Source organism: Anomaloglossus baeobatrachus, unplaced genomic scaffold, assembly GCF_048569485.1.
Source record: "Anomaloglossus baeobatrachus isolate aAnoBae1 unplaced genomic scaffold, aAnoBae1.hap1 Scaffold_451, whole genome shotgun sequence".
Lineage (NCBI taxonomy): Eukaryota > Metazoa > Chordata > Amphibia > Anura > Aromobatidae > Anomaloglossus > Anomaloglossus baeobatrachus.
Genome location: NW_027443848.1, coordinates 97686 through 119050, shown reverse-complemented (window position 1 = coordinate 119050; position 21365 = coordinate 97686). Strand labels below are relative to the sequence as shown.

Here is a 21365-nt window from a genome sequence, read left to right as displayed (position 1 = left end):
ACCTCCAACCGGGTGTTGGTTTCTCAGCCGAAGCTGACCCGGACCTCCAACCGGGTGTTAGTTTCTCAGCCCAAAGCTGACCAGACCTCCGACCGGGATTATAAAAATTTCCCTTCCTAGCCAGAAGGCCGGGATAGGGTAATATGCTCAAAAAGTATGAAAAGGCAAGGTACGGTGTGCTACAGAGCCCAAGGCTTGCCGGGGTCCCAAGCCAGCAAGCTCAGACTCACTCCAGGGTCGTCAGTCCTGGGGCACGTTGTACCATAGCCCCCCACCCTTACTCAGTCTAATAGCCTTGATCCTGGTAGGGCCATGTTTTCCTCTAGATGAATATACTATCCACCCAGAGTACTAGCAAGCGCAACCTTCCAGTGTGCATTGTATCATTGTACTAAGGTGGCCTGGAGCTTAAACCACCTCTTCGAACAACACTACACATGATCTTAGCCAAAAGGCCGAGAAGCTATACTACACTTGATCTTAGCCAAAAGGCCGAGAAGCGATAACCAGAATTGGTTTGGGCCTCGAGTGGCACCCTGGCCTATGCCGGACACATCTTAGGGAGAGAGAGCGAGAGGGAGACAAACCCACGCCTACACAAGACATTTTGTCACCCAAGCCAACCCTTGAAAAGGCTGCTTTGCAGAGCAAAAACAAGAAGAATGGTGCGTTTTGCAGCCGCCGCCCACTGCAATGAATCTGAATAACTCCTCCTTTAGGGCGCAAGCAACTCCCCTCCCCCTTGCAGTCTTTCCAATTCACGATACAAAAAGACGGACAGGACAGGTTGCCTGACTTTCCGTCACTGCCACCCTTTGCCATCCTTACCCGTAGAAAGCCCTTTCATCATCCCCAAACCCTAATCTTTTCCCTTTCCTTCCCAGCCCCCAAACCCTGCCCTCTGTACCTTTCTCACCACCCGCTTCCCTTCTCCTGTCATCCCCCTACCACCCGGGAAAAAAAGAGATTGCCCCCTCCTTCCACTAGCCCACCCTCCCACCCAAAGAACAACTTCTTCTGCGCAGCTTGTTTTCTAGGCAGCAGCGCTATTGTGATGTCATCGGGGGGCATTGTGACAAGCCGCCAGTGTTCCGTCTCTTCATGTTGTGCACTGTTCAAACCGAAAATACATCAACAGGCAGGCTACAGAAAAGCTTACTAACAAAGGTTAGAGAGGGGCTTTCTCAGAGGGCTTTTTACAGTTTGTCTATTCCCAATTAGCCGGTTTAGTATACTTAATGAAAGTACTAATTCTTTCATAGGCCGCCCATTCTTAGTATTTGACGTTCAGGTAACAACAGGTAACTTTATTTGGAGTGGAAGCAGAGAGATAACACCAGATGCCAATTGTAGATCCTCTCACACCTGTGGTCACTGCAGCATCTGACTCCACTTTGTCCAAAAGGGATCTATTCCATTCAATTACACATGATCTAGATTAGACTGACAACAAGATACTGCACGGGACATAGCAGAGTTGGTGAAGTTGAGTGGTGATGAGTTTGCTATTTGGATGAATAAAGCAAGTAAAAAGTGTGTTAGATAAAAATTCATTTCAATTCGCTAATCGGGCTAATATGAATCAGGTGAATCGAGTTCTGCTTTTGGAAACTGGGTTAAGAAGGGGTGCACCGTTCCTGGAGGTACTGCAATACCAGGTCAATGCGTGGAGTGGACAGAGCAAGCTCTTTTTCCATCTCCCTGTTCTAAAAATCCATTTAATATATGGTCCCCAGATAGGGGACGTATCAGATATTAAACTGATAAGAACAGATACTACACTTGATCTTAGCCAAAAGGCCGAGAAGCGATAACCAGAATTGGTTTGGGCCTCGAGTGGCACCCTGGCCTATGCCGGACACATCTTAGGGAGAGAGAGCGAGAGGGAGACAAACCCACGCCTACACAAGACATTTTGTCACCCAAGCCAACCCTTGAAAAGGCTGCTTTGCAGAGCAAAAACAAGAAGAATGGTGCGTTTTGCAGCCGCCGCCCACTGCAATGAATCTGAATAACTCCTCCTTTAGGGCGCAAGCAACTCCCCTCCCCCTTGCAGTCTTTCCAATTCACGATACAAAAAGACGGACAGGACAGGTTGCCTGACTTTCCGTCACTGCCACCCTTTGCCATCCTTACCCGTAGAAAGCCCTTTCATCATCCCCAAACCCTAATCTTTTCCCTTTCCTTCCCAGCCCCCAAACCCTGCCCTCTGTACCTTTCTCACCACCCGCTTCCCTTCTCCTGTCATCCCCCTACCACCCGGGAAAAAAAGAGATTGCCCCCTCCTTCCACTAGCCCACCCTCCCACCCAAAGAACAACTTCTTCTGCGCAGCTTGTTTTCTAGGCAGCAGCGCTATTGTGATGTCATCGGGGGGCATTGTGACAAGCCGCCAGTGTTCCGTCTCTTCATGTTGTGCACTGTTCAAACCGAAAATACATCAACAGGCAGGCTACAGAAAAGCTTACTAACAAAGGTTAGAGAGGGGCTTTCTCAGAGGGCTTTTTACAGTTTGTCTATTCCCAATTAGCCGGTTTAGTATACTTAATGAAAGTACTAATTCTTTCATAGGCCGCCCATTCTTAGTATTTGACGTTCAGGTAACAACAGGTAACTTTATTTGGAGTGGAAGCAGAGAGATAACACCAGATGCCAATTGTAGATCCTCTCACACCTGTGGTCACTGCAGCATCTGACTCCACTTTGTCCAAAAGGGATCTATTCCATTCAATTACACATGATCTAGATTAGACTGACAACAAGATACTGCACGGGACATAGCAGAGTTGGTGAAGTTGAGTGGTGATGAGTTTGCTATTTGGATGAATAAAGCAAGTAAAAAGTGTGTTAGATAAAAATTCATTTCAATTCGCTAATCGGGCTAATATGAATCAGGTGAATCGAGTTCTGCTTTTGGAAACTGGGTTAAGAAGGGGTGCACCGTTCCTGGAGGTACTGCAATACCAGGTCAATGCGTGGAGTGGACAGAGCAAGCTCTTTTTCCATCTCCCTGTTCTAAAAATCCATTTAATATATGGTCCCCAGATAGGGGACGTATCAGATATTAAACTGATAAGAACAGATACTACACTTGATCTTAGCCAAAAGGCCGAGAAGCGATAACCAGAATTGGTTTGGGCCTCGAGTGGCACCCTGGCCTATGCCGGACACATCTTAGGGAGAGAGAGCGAGAGGGAGACAAACCCACGCCTACACAAGACATTTTGTCACCCAAGCCAACCCTTGAAAAGGCTGCTTTGCAGAGCAAAAACAAGAAGAATGGTGCGTTTTGCAGCCGCCGCCCACTGCAATGAATCTGAATAACTCCTCCTTTAGGGCGCAAGCAACTCCCCTCCCCCTTGCAGTCTTTCCAATTCACGATACAAAAAGACGGACAGGACAGGTTGCCTGACTTTCCGTCACTGCCACCCTTTGCCATCCTTACCCGTAGAAAGCCCTTTCATCATCCCCAAACCCTAATCTTTTCCCTTTCCTTCCCAGCCCCCAAACCCTGCCCTCTGTACCTTTCTCACCACCCGCTTCCCTTCTCCTGTCATCCCCCTACCACCCGGGAAAAAAAGAGATTGCCCCCTCCTTCCACTAGCCCACCCTCCCACCCAAAGAACAACTTCTTCTGCGCAGCTTGTTTTCTAGGCAGCAGCGCTATTGTGATGTCATCGGGGGGCATTGTGACAAGCCGCCAGTGTTCCGTCTCTTCATGTTGTGCACTGTTCAAACCGAAAATACATCAACAGGCAGGCTACAGAAAAGCTTACTAACAAAGGTTAGAGAGGGGCTTTCTCAGAGGGCTTTTTACAGTTTGTCTATTCCCAATTAGCCGGTTTAGTATACTTAATGAAAGTACTAATTCTTTCATAGGCCGCCCATTCTTAGTATTTGACGTTCAGGTAACAACAGGTAACTTTATTTGGAGTGGAAGCAGAGAGATAACACCAGATGCCAATTGTAGATCCTCTCACACCTGTGGTCACTGCAGCATCTGACTCCACTTTGTCCAAAAGGGATCTATTCCATTCAATTACACATGATCTAGATTAGACTGACAACAAGATACTGCACGGGACATAGCAGAGTTGGTGAAGTTGAGTGGTGATGAGTTTGCTATTTGGATGAATAAAGCAAGTAAAAAGTGTGTTAGATAAAAATTCATTTCAATTCGCTAATCGGGCTAATATGAATCAGGTGAATCGAGTTCTGCTTTTGGAAACTGGGTTAAGAAGGGGTGCACCGTTCCTGGAGGTACTGCAATACCAGGTCAATGCGTGGAGTGGACAGAGCAAGCTCTTTTTCCATCTCCCTGTTCTAAAAATCCATTTAATATATGGTCCCCAGATAGGGGACGTATCAGATATTAAACTGATAAGAACAGATACTACACTTGATCTTAGCCAAAAGGCCGAGAAGCGATAACCAGAATTGGTTTGGGCCTCGAGTGGCACCCTGGCCTATGCCGGACACATCTTAGGGAGAGAGAGCGAGAGGGAGACAAACCCACGCCTACACAAGACATTTTGTCACCCAAGCCAACCCTTGAAAAGGCTGCTTTGCAGAGCAAAAACAAGAAGAATGGTGCGTTTTGCAGCCGCCGCCCACTGCAATGAATCTGAATAACTCCTCCTTTAGGGCGCAAGCAACTCCCCTCCCCCTTGCAGTCTTTCCAATTCACGATACAAAAAGACGGACAGGACAGGTTGCCTGACTTTCCGTCACTGCCACCCTTTGCCATCCTTACCCGTAGAAAGCCCTTTCATCATCCCCAAACCCTAATCTTTTCCCTTTCCTTCCCAGCCCCCAAACCCTGCCCTCTGTACCTTTCTCACCACCCGCTTCCCTTCTCCTGTCATCCCCCTACCACCCGGGAAAAAAAGAGATTGCCCCCTCCTTCCACTAGCCCACCCTCCCACCCAAAGAACAACTTCTTCTGCGCAGCTTGTTTTCTAGGCAGCAGCGCTATTGTGATGTCATCGGGGGGCATTGTGACAAGCCGCCAGTGTTCCGTCTCTTCATGTTGTGCACTGTTCAAACCGAAAATACATCAACAGGCAGGCTACAGAAAAGCTTACTAACAAAGGTTAGAGAGGGGCTTTCTCAGAGGGCTTTTTACAGTTTGTCTATTCCCAATTAGCCGGTTTAGTATACTTAATGAAAGTACTAATTCTTTCATAGGCCGCCCATTCTTAGTATTTGACGTTCAGGTAACAACAGGTAACTTTATTTGGAGTGGAAGCAGAGAGATAACACCAGATGCCAATTGTAGATCCTCTCACACCTGTGGTCACTGCAGCATCTGACTCCACTTTGTCCAAAAGGGATCTATTCCATTCAATTACACATGATCTAGATTAGACTGACAACAAGATACTGCACGGGACATAGCAGAGTTGGTGAAGTTGAGTGGTGATGAGTTTGCTATTTGGATGAATAAAGCAAGTAAAAAGTGTGTTAGATAAAAATTCATTTCAATTCGCTAATCGGGCTAATATGAATCAGGTGAATCGAGTTCTGCTTTTGGAAACTGGGTTAAGAAGGGGTGCACCGTTCCTGGAGGTACTGCAATACCAGGTCAATGCGTGGAGTGGACAGAGCAAGCTCTTTTTCCATCTCCCTGTTCTAAAAATCCATTTAATATATGGTCCCCAGATAGGGGACGTATCAGATATTAAACTGATAAGAACAGATACTACACTTGATCTTAGCCAAAAGGCCGAGAAGCGATAACCAGAATTGGTTTGGGCCTCGAGTGGCACCCTGGCCTATGCCGGACACATCTTAGGGAGAGAGAGCGAGAGGGAGACAAACCCACGCCTACACAAGACATTTTGTCACCCAAGCCAACCCTTGAAAAGGCTGCTTTGCAGAGCAAAAACAAGAAGAATGGTGCGTTTTGCAGCCGCCGCCCACTGCAATGAATCTGAATAACTCCTCCTTTAGGGCGCAAGCAACTCCCCTCCCCCTTGCAGTCTTTCCAATTCACGATACAAAAAGACGGACAGGACAGGTTGCCTGACTTTCCGTCACTGCCACCCTTTGCCATCCTTACCCGTAGAAAGCCCTTTCATCATCCCCAAACCCTAATCTTTTCCCTTTCCTTCCCAGCCCCCAAACCCTGCCCTCTGTACCTTTCTCACCACCCGCTTCCCTTCTCCTGTCATCCCCCTACCACCCGGGAAAAAAAGAGATTGCCCCCTCCTTCCACTAGCCCACCCTCCCACCCAAAGAACAACTTCTTCTGCGCAGCTTGTTTTCTAGGCAGCAGCGCTATTGTGATGTCATCGGGGGGCATTGTGACAAGCCGCCAGTGTTCCGTCTCTTCATGTTGTGCACTGTTCAAACCGAAAATACATCAACAGGCAGGCTACAGAAAAGCTTACTAACAAAGGTTAGAGAGGGGCTTTCTCAGAGGGCTTTTTACAGTTTGTCTATTCCCAATTAGCCGGTTTAGTATACTTAATGAAAGTACTAATTCTTTCATAGGCCGCCCATTCTTAGTATTTGACGTTCAGGTAACAACAGGTAACTTTATTTGGAGTGGAAGCAGAGAGATAACACCAGATGCCAATTGTAGATCCTCTCACACCTGTGGTCACTGCAGCATCTGACTCCACTTTGTCCAAAAGGGATCTATTCCATTCAATTACACATGATCTAGATTAGACTGACAACAAGATACTGCACGGGACATAGCAGAGTTGGTGAAGTTGAGTGGTGATGAGTTTGCTATTTGGATGAATAAAGCAAGTAAAAAGTGTGTTAGATAAAAATTCATTTCAATTCGCTAATCGGGCTAATATGAATCAGGTGAATCGAGTTCTGCTTTTGGAAACTGGGTTAAGAAGGGGTGCACCGTTCCTGGAGGTACTGCAATACCAGGTCAATGCGTGGAGTGGACAGAGCAAGCTCTTTTTCCATCTCCCTGTTCTAAAAATCCATTTAATATATGGTCCCCAGATAGGGGACGTATCAGATATTAAACTGATAAGAACAGATGAGATTCCATCCGCAAATTTCAGAAAACGGTCATCGGCCACCACACAAAAGCGCAGTGCCGCAGGTGATCGCCTCCCGAGCCCAGGAACCACCAGCCAAAAGGGGACGTAAGCACCAAAAGGCGCAACAATCCCCAAGGCCGGCGGTTGTGCAAGCCCGGGCCCCTCCCAGCCAAGACCAAGGCAAACCCAATGAAGGGACAACACTTGATCTTAGCCAAAAGGCCGAGAAGCGATAACCAGAATTGGTTTGGGCCTCGAGTGGCACCCTGGCCTATGCCGGACACATCTTAGGGAGAGAGAGCGAGAGGGAGACAAACCCACGCCTACACAAGACATTTTGTCACCCAAGCCAACCCTTGAAAAGGCTGCTTTGCAGAGCAAAAACAAGAAGAATGGTGCGTTTTGCAGCCGCCGCCCACTGCAATGAATCTGAATAACTCCTCCTTTAGGGCGCAAGCAACTCCCCTCCCCCTTGCAGTCTTTCCAATTCACGATACAAAAAGACGGACAGGACAGGTTGCCTGACTTTCCGTCACTGCCACCCTTTGCCATCCTTACCCGTAGAAAGCCCTTTCATCATCCCCAAACCCTAATCTTTTCCCTTTCCTTCCCAGCCCCCAAACCCTGCCCTCTGTACCTTTCTCACCACCCGCTTCCCTTCTCCTGTCATCCCCCTACCACCCGGGAAAAAAAGAGATTGCCCCCTCCTTCCACTAGCCCACCCTCCCACCCAAAGAACAACTTCTTCTGCGCAGCTTGTTTTCTAGGCAGCAGCGCTATTGTGATGTCATCGGGGGGCATTGTGACAAGCCGCCAGTGTTCCGTCTCTTCATGTTGTGCACTGTTCAAACCGAAAATACATCAACAGGCAGGCTACAGAAAAGCTTACTAACAAAGGTTAGAGAGGGGCTTTCTCAGAGGGCTTTTTACAGTTTGTCTATTCCCAATTAGCCGGTTTAGTATACTTAATGAAAGTACTAATTCTTTCATAGGCCGCTCATTCTTAGTATTTGACGTTCAGGTAACAACAGGTAACTTTATTTGGAGTGGAAGCAGAGAGATAACACCAGATGCCAATTGTAGATCCTCTCACACCTGTGGTCACTGCAGCATCTGACTCCACTTTGTCCAAAAGGGATCTATTCCATTCAATTACACATGATCTAGATTAGACTGACAACAAGATACTGCACGGGACATAGCAGAGTTGGTGAAGTTGAGTGGTGATGAGTTTGCTATTTGGATGAATAAAGCAAGTAAAAAGTGTGTTAGATAAAAATTCATTTCAATTCGCTAATCGGGCTAATATGAATCAGGTGAATCGAGTTCTGCTTTTGGAAACTGGGTTAAGAAGGGGTGCACCGTTCCTGGAGGTACTGCAATACCAGGTCAATGCGTGGAGTGGACAGAGCAAGCTCTTTTTCCATCTCCCTGTTCTAAAAATCCATTTAATATATGGTCCCCAGATAGGGGACGTATCAGATATTAAACTGATAAGAACAGATACTACACTTGATCTTAGCCAAAAGGCCGAGAAGCGATAACCAGAATTGGTTTGGGCCTCGAGTGGCACCCTGGCCTATGCCGGACACATCTTAGGGAGAGAGAGCGAGAGGGAGACAAACCCACGCCTACACAAGACATTTTGTCACCCAAGCCAACCCTTGAAAAGGCTGCTTTGCAGAGCAAAAACAAGAAGAATGGTGCGTTTTGCAGCCGCCGCCCACTGCAATGAATCTGAATAACTCCTCCTTTAGGGCGCAAGCAACTCCCCTCCCCCTTGCAGTCTTTCCAATTCACGATACAAAAAGACGGACAGGACAGGTTGCCTGACTTTCCGTCACTGCCACCCTTTGCCATCCTTACCCGTAGAAAGCCCTTTCATCATCCCCAAACCCTAATCTTTTCCCTTTCCTTCCCAGCCCCCAAACCCTGCCCTCTGTACCTTTCTCACCACCCGCTTCCCTTCTCCTGTCATCCCCCTACCACCCGGGAAAAAAAGAGATTGCCCCCTCCTTCCACTAGCCCACCCTCCCACCCAAAGAACAACTTCTTCTGCGCAGCTTGTTTTCTAGGCAGCAGCGCTATTGTGATGTCATCGGGGGGCATTGTGACAAGCCGCCAGTGTTCCGTCTCTTCATGTTGTGCACTGTTCAAACCGAAAATACATCAACAGGCAGGCTACAGAAAAGCTTACTAACAAAGGTTAGAGAGGGGCTTTCTCAGAGGGCTTTTTACAGTTTGTCTATTCCCAATTAGCCGGTTTAGTATACTTAATGAAAGTACTAATTCTTTCATAGGCCGCCCATTCTTAGTATTTGACGTTCAGGTAACAACAGGTAACTTTATTTGGAGTGGAAGCAGAGAGATAACACCAGATGCCAATTGTAGATCCTCTCACACCTGTGGTCACTGCAGCATCTGACTCCACTTTGTCCAAAAGGGATCTATTCCATTCAATTACACATGATCTAGATTAGACTGACAACAAGATACTGCACGGGACATAGCAGAGTTGGTGAAGTTGAGTGGTGATGAGTTTGCTATTTGGATGAATAAAGCAAGTAAAAAGTGTGTTAGATAAAAATTCATTTCAATTCGCTAATCGGGCTAATATGAATCAGGTGAATCGAGTTCTGCTTTTGGAAACTGGGTTAAGAAGGGGTGCACCGTTCCTGGAGGTACTGCAATACCAGGTCAATGCGTGGAGTGGACAGAGCAAGCTCTTTTTCCATCTCCCTGTTCTAAAAATCCATTTAATATATGGTCCCCAGATAGGGGACGTATCAGATATTAAACTGATAAGAACAGATACTACACTTGATCTTAGCCAAAAGGCCGAGAAGCGATAACCAGAATTGGTTTGGGCCTCGAGTGGCACCCTGGCCTATGCCGGACACATCTTAGGGAGAGAGAGCGAGAGGGAGACAAACCCACGCCTACACAAGACATTTTGTCACCCAAGCCAACCCTTGAAAAGGCTGCTTTGCAGAGCAAAAACAAGAAGAATGGTGCGTTTTGCAGCCGCCGCCCACTGCAATGAATCTGAATAACTCCTCCTTTAGGGCGCAAGCAACTCCCCTCCCCCTTGCAGTCTTTCCAATTCACGATACAAAAAGACGGACAGGACAGGTTGCCTGACTTTCCGTCACTGCCACCCTTTGCCATCCTTACCCGTAGAAAGCCCTTTCATCATCCCCAAACCCTAATCTTTTCCCTTTCCTTCCCAGCCCCCAAACCCTGCCCTCTGTACCTTTCTCACCACCCGCTTCCCTTCTCCTGTCATCCCCCTACCACCCGGGAAAAAAAGAGATTGCCCCCTCCTTCCACTAGCCCACCCTCCCACCCAAAGAACAACTTCTTCTGCGCAGCTTGTTTTCTAGGCAGCAGCGCTATTGTGATGTCATCGGGGGGCATTGTGACAAGCCGCCAGTGTTCCGTCTCTTCATGTTGTGCACTGTTCAAACCGAAAATACATCAACAGGCAGGCTACAGAAAAGCTTACTAACAAAGGTTAGAGAGGGGCTTTCTCAGAGGGCTTTTTACAGTTTGTCTATTCCCAATTAGCCGGTTTAGTATACTTAATGAAAGTACTAATTCTTTCATAGGCCGCCCATTCTTAGTATTTGACGTTCAGGTAACAACAGGTAACTTTATTTGGAGTGGAAGCAGAGAGATAACACCAGATGCCAATTGTAGATCCTCTCACACCTGTGGTCACTGCAGCATCTGACTCCACTTTGTCCAAAAGGGATCTATTCCATTCAATTACACATGATCTAGATTAGACTGACAACAAGATACTGCACGGGACATAGCAGAGTTGGTGAAGTTGAGTGGTGATGAGTTTGCTATTTGGATGAATAAAGCAAGTAAAAAGTGTGTTAGATAAAAATTCATTTCAATTCGCTAATCGGGCTAATATGAATCAGGTGAATCGAGTTCTGCTTTTGGAAACTGGGTTAAGAAGGGGTGCACCGTTCCTGGAGGTACTGCAATACCAGGTCAATGCGTGGAGTGGACAGAGCAAGCTCTTTTTCCATCTCCCTGTTCTAAAAATCCATTTAATATATGGTCCCCAGATAGGGGACGTATCAGATATTAAACTGATAAGAACAGATACTACACTTGATCTTAGCCAAAAGGCCGAGAAGCGATAACCAGAATTGGTTTGGGCCTCGAGTGGCACCCTGGCCTATGCCGGACACATCTTAGGGAGAGAGAGCGAGAGGGAGACAAACCCACGCCTACACAAGACATTTTGTCACCCAAGCCAACCCTTGAAAAGGCTGCTTTGCAGAGCAAAAACAAGAAGAATGGTGCGTTTTGCAGCCGCCGCCCACTGCAATGAATCTGAATAACTCCTCCTTTAGGGCGCAAGCAACTCCCCTCCCCCTTGCAGTCTTTCCAATTCACGATACAAAAAGACGGACAGGACAGGTTGCCTGACTTTCCGTCACTGCCACCCTTTGCCATCCTTACCCGTAGAAAGCCCTTTCATCATCCCCAAACCCTAATCTTTTCCCTTTCCTTCCCAGCCCCCAAACCCTGCCCTCTGTACCTTTCTCACCACCCGCTTCCCTTCTCCTGTCATCCCCCTACCACCCGGGAAAAAAAGAGATTGCCCCCTCCTTCCACTAGCCCACCCTCCCACCCAAAGAACAACTTCTTCTGCGCAGCTTGTTTTCTAGGCAGCAGCGCTATTGTGATGTCATCGGGGGGCATTGTGACAAGCCGCCAGTGTTCCGTCTCTTCATGTTGTGCACTGTTCAAACCGAAAATACATCAACAGGCAGGCTACAGAAAAGCTTACTAACAAAGGTTAGAGAGGGGCTTTCTCAGAGGGCTTTTTACAGTTTGTCTATTCCCAATTAGCCGGTTTAGTATACTTAATGAAAGTACTAATTCTTTCATAGGCCGCCCATTCTTAGTATTTGACGTTCAGGTAACAACAGGTAACTTTATTTGGAGTGGAAGCAGAGAGATAACACCAGATGCCAATTGTAGATCCTCTCACACCTGTGGTCACTGCAGCATCTGACTCCACTTTGTCCAAAAGGGATCTATTCCATTCAATTACACATGATCTAGATTAGACTGACAACAAGATACTGCACGGGACATAGCAGAGTTGGTGAAGTTGAGTGGTGATGAGTTTGCTATTTGGATGAATAAAGCAAGTAAAAAGTGTGTTAGATAAAAATTCATTTCAATTCGCTAATCGGGCTAATATGAATCAGGTGAATCGAGTTCTGCTTTTGGAAACTGGGTTAAGAAGGGGTGCACCGTTCCTGGAGGTACTGCAATACCAGGTCAATGCGTGGAGTGGACAGAGCAAGCTCTTTTTCCATCTCCCTGTTCTAAAAATCCATTTAATATATGGTCCCCAGATAGGGGACGTATCAGATATTAAACTGATAAGAACAGATACTACACTTGATCTTAGCCAAAAGGCCGAGAAGCGATAACCAGAATTGGTTTGGGCCTCGAGTGGCACCCTGGCCTATGCCGGACACATCTTAGGGAGAGAGAGCGAGAGGGAGACAAACCCACGCCTACACAAGACATTTTGTCACCCAAGCCAACCCTTGAAAAGGCTGCTTTGCAGAGCAAAAACAAGAAGAATGGTGCGTTTTGCAGCCGCCGCCCACTGCAATGAATCTGAATAACTCCTCCTTTAGGGCGCAAGCAACTCCCCTCCCCCTTGCAGTCTTTCCAATTCACGATACAAAAAGACGGACAGGACAGGTTGCCTGACTTTCCGTCACTGCCACCCTTTGCCATCCTTACCCGTAGAAAGCCCTTTCATCATCCCCAAACCCTAATCTTTTCCCTTTCCTTCCCAGCCCCCAAACCCTGCCCTCTGTACCTTTCTCACCACCCGCTTCCCTTCTCCTGTCATCCCCCTACCACCCGGGAAAAAAAGAGATTGCCCCCTCCTTCCACTAGCCCACCCTCCCACCCAAAGAACAACTTCTTCTGCGCAGCTTGTTTTCTAGGCAGCAGCGCTATTGTGATGTCATCGGGGGGCATTGTGACAAGCCGCCAGTGTTCCGTCTCTTCATGTTGTGCACTGTTCAAACCGAAAATACATCAACAGGCAGGCTACAGAAAAGCTTACTAACAAAGGTTAGAGAGGGGCTTTCTCAGAGGGCTTTTTACAGTTTGTCTATTCCCAATTAGCCGGTTTAGTATACTTAATGAAAGTACTAATTCTTTCATAGGCCGCCCATTCTTAGTATTTGACGTTCAGGTAACAACAGGTAACTTTATTTGGAGTGGAAGCAGAGAGATAACACCAGATGCCAATTGTAGATCCTCTCACACCTGTGGTCACTGCAGCATCTGACTCCACTTTGTCCAAAAGGGATCTATTCCATTCAATTACACATGATCTAGATTAGACTGACAACAAGATACTGCACGGGACATAGCAGAGTTGGTGAAGTTGAGTGGTGATGAGTTTGCTATTTGGATGAATAAAGCAAGTAAAAAGTGTGTTAGATAAAAATTCATTTCAATTCGCTAATCGGGCTAATATGAATCAGGTGAATCGAGTTCTGCTTTTGGAAACTGGGTTAAGAAGGGGTGCACCGTTCCTGGAGGTACTGCAATACCAGGTCAATGCGTGGAGTGGACAGAGCAAGCTCTTTTTCCATCTCCCTGTTCTAAAAATCCATTTAATATATGGTCCCCAGATAGGGGACGTATCAGATATTAAACTGATAAGAACAGATTTTTTTTTTAACTTGGAAGTACCTAAAACAAGGTACACCCGTTTATTATTGGATATAAAAGTACATTACATTAAAAACATTCCATTTTACAACATTTTCTGTGATTACATCTGTATCTCAATTACAGAATATCAAAACATCATTTACATTTGTATTGCATATAGTAAGCAGTCTACATATTACAAGTCCTTTACAGTGCAGGGCTTCACTCCTATAAAGAACACTATCCACAATTCCTTTACACTCAACCTATAAATTATATACAAAAATTGTTCCTTTAAATTGCGGAGTTCCACTCCTTTACAAACCACTGTTTCGATAAAATGACATTCTTCTTCTTGTCCAGAATATAATACAGATACATATCACTAAAAGCCAAATCTATAACATCCTGCACAGATATAACATCATGCTTAAAAAGAAGGATGTTCCTGGCCTTCCACAGAGCTTCCTTGACTGTGCTGATTGTCTTCCATGCGATGATCTTCTTATTGACGGTGGGACATTCCACATACCCAAATAAAACAGACTCAAAAGTCAGATCTCTGATGTCCGTCATTTTTTGCAATAAAGGAAAAATTCGTGTCCATATTTGTCGTGCAAAAGAACAAGTCCATAAAATATGTAGTACCGTCTCATCTCCGAAGCATCTTTCCCTTGGACATCTGGCAGTAGTCACAAGTCCTCTTCTGTGTTGGAGTGCTCTGCATGGAAGACAATCATGCACACAGCTCCAGGCCAGGTCCTTCTGGGAATTAAAAAGGTACGATGCATTAATATTTTGAAATATTTCAACACACTTAATTTCATTAAAATTCCCAATCTGTGTTATTGGCTGTTTATCCTTAAAACACTTTAAAATCTTCTTGCTGTCTTTTATATCCTCTACAATTTTCCCTTTCAAATCATAAGAATTAACAATAGTTTCCAAAATGACATAACTATCTGGCATATTAAAAGCGTACGGGGAACTTAAAACCGTTTGAAACCAACCAAGACGTCTCATAAAATAACCCGTATTAAAACGAATAAAATATGACCAGTAGTTAGATTTTGAAAGGGCATTAAAACACAAAACAAAAAACCTTATATAAACAAATGCTCTAAAATCTGGAAAATCTTTGCCACCTTTTTCTTTAGGTTTAATTACCACTTCTCTTTTTAATTTCTCCATCTTAGAATTCCAAAAAAAAGTAAAACACGCTTTGATGATCTGGTTAAAAATTCGTGTGGGAGGAGGGAAGACAAGGCTCAAATACAACAACAGAGGAAGAATGACCATTTTTATAATCAGAACCTTCCCCTCCATCGTCAGCTTTCGTAGCCTCCACATACACAGCTTTTGATTCACCTTTTGTGCAATGACCTCCCAACTTTCTTTCCCTTTATTTGTCTCATTAAAAATCACCCCTAAAATCTTCACAGACTCACATTCAGGTACTGGAATATCATTTAGTGTCATATTCCCCACATTTAGAATACCACTTTTGTTTAAATTAACCTTAAAACCAGACCCACAACAAAAATATTCTACCTGTTTCAACGCTTTCCTAATAGACAGAGCATCTTTACAAATTACCACCACATCATCCATGTAACCCGTTACCTTAGCTTCCAAACCACCTCCCCCCGGCAACGGGATACCACGGATCTGTTTATCTCTCCTTAAAGCACAAAGTAACGGTTCAAGGGCACACACAAATAATAAAGGGGACAATGGGCAACCTTGTTTAACCCCAGAGTTTAAAACCACCTCCTTCGTTTTAAAACCATTAACTAAAATTTTACTTGTACAATTGTGATAAAATGCTTTAAGAGACAATAAAAATCCTTCAGGTATTCCCATGCGTGATAAAACCTTAAATAGGAACTGATGTGACACTCTGTCAAAGGCTTTCTCGAAGTCTAAGGACAGGACCGCCAACTGACTCCCCCTTGACTTTGTGTCATCAATCACATCTTTGATTAAATTTAAGTTTTCCCACACACTCCTTCCCGGTATACCGCACACTTGATTTATATGAATTATATTCTCTATCACTTTTTTCAATCTAGTTGCACATATTTTTGCCAGTATTTTGTAATCACAATTTAAAAGAGTGATAGGTCTCCAATTTTTTAGACTAGATTTGTCTCCTATTTTATGTATGAGGGAAACCTCACCCCTCCTCCATGAGGTGGGGAGAATTTTTGTTCTAAAAACCTCACTAAAAACAGAAAACAAATCCTCTTGTAAAATGTCATAAAAGGTGGAATAAAACTCTATAGGTATGCCATCGGGTCCCGGTACTTTACCAGCCTTAAAACTCCCCACCGCGTCTGATACCTCTTCCTCACTCAGGTCCTGTATTAAAAATTCTTGTGAAACAGGGTCAAGACTGATGGAAATATCATCTAAAATACTTTCTGTAAAACAATTATCAATACTTTTTGTGTTAAAAAGCTCAGAATAATACTCATACACTTTGGCTAAAATCCCCTCTATATTTTGTTCACCTTCCATAGAGTTGATAAAAACCCGCTTTTCCACCATACATTTAAAAAAATACCTCGAACAAGTTTCATTATTTTCAATATGTTTAACCTTAGCATGAAAAATAAGCTCTTTCCCTTTTTGTTCTAGTGTGTGGTGGATTTCATTTTTTAGGTCACTAATATCTTTCTCCACATCCATATCATTATTTCTTAATTTATATAAGGTTTGTAACCTGGTAGTAAGTTGGGTATAAAATTCTCTCTTTTCCTTTACCTTCTGTGCTCCTGCCTTAATAAAAAAATCTTTTATATTTTTTTTCATTTTTTCCCACCACCTGCTGATGGGAATACGAGGGTCTCTTATTCTCTTAAAATATAAATAGAAATTAGTAAAATCAGTTAAAATTTGAGGGTCTTCTAAAAGGGAGATATTTAACTTCCAAGAACCTTTCCCTTTTTTAAAAAGATCATCATGTTTTACATGAAAGGATAATAATTTATGGTCAGAAAATGCATTAGTTAGAAGCTCACATTTAAAAGGCAGCACGGACTTTGAGCAGAAAATAAAATCAATCCTGGAGCTACAGTTAACATTACTCCATGTTACCCAGTCCTGCAATGGTAAATCTCTATTACATTCCTTAAAAACATCGTTTAATCTAAAATCCAGCACAATGTTTCTAAGCATAAAAGAAGTTTTATCATAATTTCTGCTTGTTGCGCTGGAAATTCTTTTCTCACCACCGAGAATGCAATTAAAATCACCTGCTAAAACCATCGGGGTAGAGTCATTAAGAAATAAGGGTAACATATCTAACATTTCAGCTCTTTCTTGCTTGTCTGCGGATCCATAAAAATTTAAAAATTGCCATTTGTAACCATCAATAATAGCTTGAACTAATAAAATTCTGCCAGGTAAAATCTCTTGAACAGAATCAATAAACGCATTCCCCCTAAAAAGAATGGCGACCCCTGCTGACTTGGACCCATTTGACCCCGACCACACTGAGGGTCCATACGTCCAATCTTTCTGATACTCATGGTAATTTAAACTGCGTGATATAGAACACTCTTGTAAAAAGAATACAGTTGCAGTCAGAGTAGTAAGAAAATCAAACAACGCCACTCTTTTTGCCTGTGTTTTAAGCCCTCTCACATTTAGAGACACACCCTTAACCCCTGCCATAAGAGAAAAGAAGAAGGATAATTAAATATTTCTAAACTCTTACCTCAGCTGGTTCAGACGTCTCCTTCAGAGTAGGATAGATCGTCGGAGATGACCGTTTGCAAGGAGTCCGTATCTGAGGACTCCCCATTGGTTAACGTCTCAGGCTGCACACCTCCCGGGACAGACTGAGTTCTCATACTGGTAATTTGCATCTGGTCAGCTGACCCGTCTCCCTGCTCCAGACACTCCATCCCATCTCCTTTAAGGGAATAGTCAGGGAGAGTCTCATCGAGCACACGCGCCTCGGGTGTAATCAGCACATTGACCGGGGTCTCCGGGATCACGGAGGCAGCCACCCCAGTCCCCATCTCCATTTCTGAAGAGGGTAGGGTAACTCCCTCCTGCTGACACGCCATTGGGTTCCCACCATCATCCGGAGGGTCCGGAGGGGGTACTACCTCAGGTTCCCTCTGAGACCCCTGCAACTTACGTCTCTTTGGTCCAGAAGTCTGGCATCTGGGAGTCATCCCGGGAGTACACGAAGACGAGGATTGGCCTTTGGCAGATACTTCTGGCCTCTCTACGGAGGCCGCCTCCGGCCTTCTGCCCTGCCGTTCCCTCCTTTCCTTCGCCATTTCATCCGACACGGGGACGCCTTCTGCAGCCTGAGTTTGTTTGCTTGGCTCATCTCCGTCTCTCTCTCCATCCTCCCTTCCCACAGGCCTGTCCGAACCAGCCGAGGGTTGGTCAGGGGCCGAGGGCTTCTCCACTCGTGATTTTCCCCAGACATTCCTGTAGGGACATTTGAAAAAAGAGTGAGTGTTTGACATACAATTAGTACATATGCTTCCTTTTGGACATTTATCAGTCTTATGATCTTTACCTCCACAAGAAACACAAGTCACATCACAATCAGAATGTCCATATTTTTTACATTTACGACAAAAGGGAGGCATACCATTAAAAAAAAGGTCGCCATTCGTATTACCTATTTTAAAACGGGCTGGAGGTAAACGTATACCTCCTGCTACCGTAGGGTCCTTAATACAAGTGACAACATACCTCCATTTACTACTCCATATGCCACATTCATTCATTACCTTCCCTTGACACACCACCTTGGAAAAAAAATTATTAAGGAATGAAGTAATCTCAGTCTCAGTCACATAAGGAGAGTAAATTTTAACAATAAGAATCTTTACATCGTCAATTTTGTGTTCTACAATAGTTATACCTTTAAGGGATGGTTTCTTTTGGAAAATCACATCCGGATCCTTAGTTTTAGTACAGAAATCTCGGTGGATACCCTCTCCTGTAAAGGTAATATCGAACACACCTCGTCGAGGGTAGTCCTGGATGGCCAAGATTTCCTGTTTACGCACTGAGAAGGTGCGTTCAAGCACCTCTCCCACGACATATCTAAGGCCACGACCATCACTCCCTCCTTTATCGAAGTATACCCGTACCGTATGCTTTAGGCGAGCATAGGTGGGAATATCGCCAGGATCCGCATCCATGGCAACGGGGGATTTTCCGCAACAAAATACTCACTAGAAAATCCAAAGATAATCCAGCTGAGCGATCGCAACTCGTTGTCTGGGGACTAAGCCCACCTCCCAAAAGCAGCAGAGGATTGGATCCCACTACAAGAGTGGGACCCGCACCTAAGGCCAAAAGGCGGGGTACCCCAGACACCTAATGTGCTACAACCAGATGCTAGCAGGATTACCAACACCAGATCGCAGCCAAAAGGCCGAGAAGCGATAACCAGAATTGGTTTGGGCCTCGAGTGGCACCCTGGCCTATGCCGGACACATCTTAGGGAGAGAGAGCGAGAGGGAGACAAACCCACGCCTACACAAGACATTTTGTCACCCAAGCCAACCCTTGAAAAGGCTGCTTTGCAGAGCAAAAACAAGAAGAATGGTGCGTTTTGCAGCCGCCGCCCACTGCAATGAATCTGAATAACTCCTCCTTTAGGGCGCAAGCAACTCCCCTCCCCCTTGCAGTCTTTCCAATTCACGATACAAAAAGACGGACAGGACAGGTTGCCTGACTTTCCGTCACTGCCACCCTTTGCCATCCTTACCCGTAGAAAGCCCTTTCATCATCCCCAAACCCTAATCTTTTCCCTTTCCTTCCCAGCCCCCAAACCCTGCCCTCTGTACCTTTCTCACCACCCGCTTCCCTTCTCCTGTCATCCCCCTACCACCCGGGAAAAAAAGAGATTGCCCCCTCCTTCCACTAGCCCACCCTCCCACCCAAAGAACAACTTCTTCTGCGCAGCTTGTTTTCTAGGCAGCAGCGCTATTGTGATGTCATCGGGGGGCATTGTGACAAGCCGCCAGTGTTCCGTCTCTTCATGTTGTGCACTGTTCAAACCGAAAATACATCAACAGGCAGGCTACAGAAAAGCTTACTAACAAAGGTTAGAGAGGGGCTTTCTCAGAGGGCTTTTTACAGTTTGTCTATTCCCAATTAGCCGGTTTAGTATACTTAATGAAAGTACTAATTCTTTCATAGGCCGCCCATTCTTAGTATTTGACGTTCAGGTAACAACAGGTAACTTTATTTGGAGTGGAAGCAGAGAGATAACACCAGATGCCAATTGTAGATCCTCTCACACCTGTGGTCACTGCAGCATCTGACTCCACTTTGTCCAAAAGGGATCTATTCCATTCAATTACACATGATCTAGATTAGACTGACAACAAGATACTGCACGGGACATAGCAGAGTTGGTGAAGTTGAGTGGTGATGAGTTTGCTATTTGGATGAATAAAGCAAGTAAAAAGTGTGTTAGATAAAAATTCATTTCAATTCGCTAATCGGGCTAATATGAATCAGGTGAATCGAGTTCTGCTTTTGGAAACTGGGTTAAGAAGGGGTGCACCGTTCCTGGAGGTACTGCAATACCAGGTCAATGCGTGGAGTGGACAGAGCAAGCTCTTTTTCCATCTCCCTGTTCTAAAAATCCATTTAATATATGGTCCCCAGATAGGGGACGTATCAGATATTAAACTGATAAGAACAGATACTACACTTGATCTTAGCCAAAAGGCCGAGAAGCGATAACCAGAATTGGTTTGGGCCTCGAGTGGCACCCTGGCCTATGCCGGACACATCTTAGGGAGAGAGAGCGAGAGGGAGACAAACCCACGCCTACACAAGACATTTTGTCACCCAAGCCAACCCTTGAAAAGGCTGCTTTGCAGAGCAAAAACAAGAAGAATGGTGCGTTTTGCAGCCGCCGCCCACTGCAATGAATCTGAATAACTCCTCCTTTAGGGCGCAAGCAACTCCCCTCCCCCTTGCAGTCTTTCCAATTCACGATACAAAAAGACGGACAGGACAGGTTGCCTGACTTTCCGTCACTGCCACCCTTTGCCATCCTTACCCGTAGAAAGCCCTTTCATCATCCCCAAACCCTAATCTTTTCCCTTTCCTTCCCAGCCCCCAAACCCTGCCCTCTGTACCTTTCTCACCACCCGCTTCCCTTCTCCTGTCATCCCCCTACCACCCGGGAAAAAAAGAGATTGCCCCCTCCTTCCACTAGCCCACCCTCCCACCCAAAGAACAACTTCTTCTGCGCAGCTTGTTTTCTAGGCAGCAGCGCTATTGTGATGTCATCGGGGGGCATTGTGACAAGCCGCCAGTGTTCCGTCTCTTCATGTTGTGCACTGTTCAAACCGAAAATACATCAACAGGCAGGCTACAGAAAAGCTTACTAACAAAGGTTAGAGAGGGGCTTTCTCAGAGGGCTTTTTACAGTTTGTCTATTCCCAATTAGCCGGTTTAGTATACTTAATGAAAGTACTAATTCTTTCATAGGCCGCCCATTCTTAGTATTTGACGTTCAGGTAACAACAGGTAACTTTATTTGGAGTGGAAGCAGAGAGATAACACCAGATGCCAATTGTAGATCCTCTCACACCTGTGGTCACTGCAGCATCTGACTCCACTTTGTCCAAAAGGG

The 21365-nt window shown here is 45.3% G+C and overlaps 11 non-coding genes and 1 pseudogene across 11 annotated transcripts; all 12 read right to left on the bottom strand.

The window, feature by feature from the left end:
- Positions 1–350: 350 nt before the first annotated feature.
- On the bottom strand, positions 351–504 carry LOC142280428 (U2 spliceosomal RNA; annotated as a pseudogene).
- Positions 505–1621: 1117 nt separating this feature from the next.
- On the bottom strand, positions 1622–1812 carry LOC142280314 (U2 spliceosomal RNA). Its single transcript, XR_012742608.1, has one exon. It is a non-coding gene; the product is annotated as a U2 spliceosomal RNA (small nuclear RNA).
- A 1117-nt stretch (positions 1813–2929) lies between these two features.
- Positions 2930–3120, bottom strand: LOC142280313 (U2 spliceosomal RNA). Its single transcript, XR_012742607.1, has one exon. It is a non-coding gene; the product is annotated as a U2 spliceosomal RNA (small nuclear RNA).
- Positions 3121–4237: 1117 nt separating this feature from the next.
- On the bottom strand, positions 4238–4428 carry LOC142280312 (U2 spliceosomal RNA). The gene has a single exon (XR_012742606.1). It is a non-coding gene; the product is annotated as a U2 spliceosomal RNA (small nuclear RNA).
- A 1117-nt stretch (positions 4429–5545) lies between these two features.
- Positions 5546–5736, bottom strand: LOC142280311 (U2 spliceosomal RNA). The gene has a single exon (XR_012742605.1). It is a non-coding gene; the product is annotated as a U2 spliceosomal RNA (small nuclear RNA).
- A 1117-nt stretch (positions 5737–6853) lies between these two features.
- On the bottom strand, positions 6854–7038 carry LOC142280420 (U2 spliceosomal RNA). The gene has a single exon (XR_012742706.1). It is a non-coding gene; the product is annotated as a U2 spliceosomal RNA (small nuclear RNA).
- Positions 7039–8360: 1322 nt separating this feature from the next.
- LOC142280310 (U2 spliceosomal RNA) lies at positions 8361–8551 on the bottom strand. The gene has a single exon (XR_012742604.1). It is a non-coding gene; the product is annotated as a U2 spliceosomal RNA (small nuclear RNA).
- Positions 8552–9668: 1117 nt separating this feature from the next.
- Positions 9669–9859, bottom strand: LOC142280309 (U2 spliceosomal RNA). Its single transcript, XR_012742603.1, has one exon. It is a non-coding gene; the product is annotated as a U2 spliceosomal RNA (small nuclear RNA).
- A 1117-nt stretch (positions 9860–10976) lies between these two features.
- On the bottom strand, positions 10977–11167 carry LOC142280308 (U2 spliceosomal RNA). Its single transcript, XR_012742602.1, has one exon. It is a non-coding gene; the product is annotated as a U2 spliceosomal RNA (small nuclear RNA).
- Positions 11168–12284: 1117 nt separating this feature from the next.
- On the bottom strand, positions 12285–12475 carry LOC142280307 (U2 spliceosomal RNA). The gene has a single exon (XR_012742601.1). It is a non-coding gene; the product is annotated as a U2 spliceosomal RNA (small nuclear RNA).
- A 1117-nt stretch (positions 12476–13592) lies between these two features.
- On the bottom strand, positions 13593–13778 carry LOC142280417 (U2 spliceosomal RNA). The gene has a single exon (XR_012742703.1). It is a non-coding gene; the product is annotated as a U2 spliceosomal RNA (small nuclear RNA).
- A 6493-nt stretch (positions 13779–20271) lies between these two features.
- Positions 20272–20462, bottom strand: LOC142280304 (U2 spliceosomal RNA). Its single transcript, XR_012742599.1, has one exon. It is a non-coding gene; the product is annotated as a U2 spliceosomal RNA (small nuclear RNA).
- Positions 20463–21365: the final 903 nt, after the last annotated feature.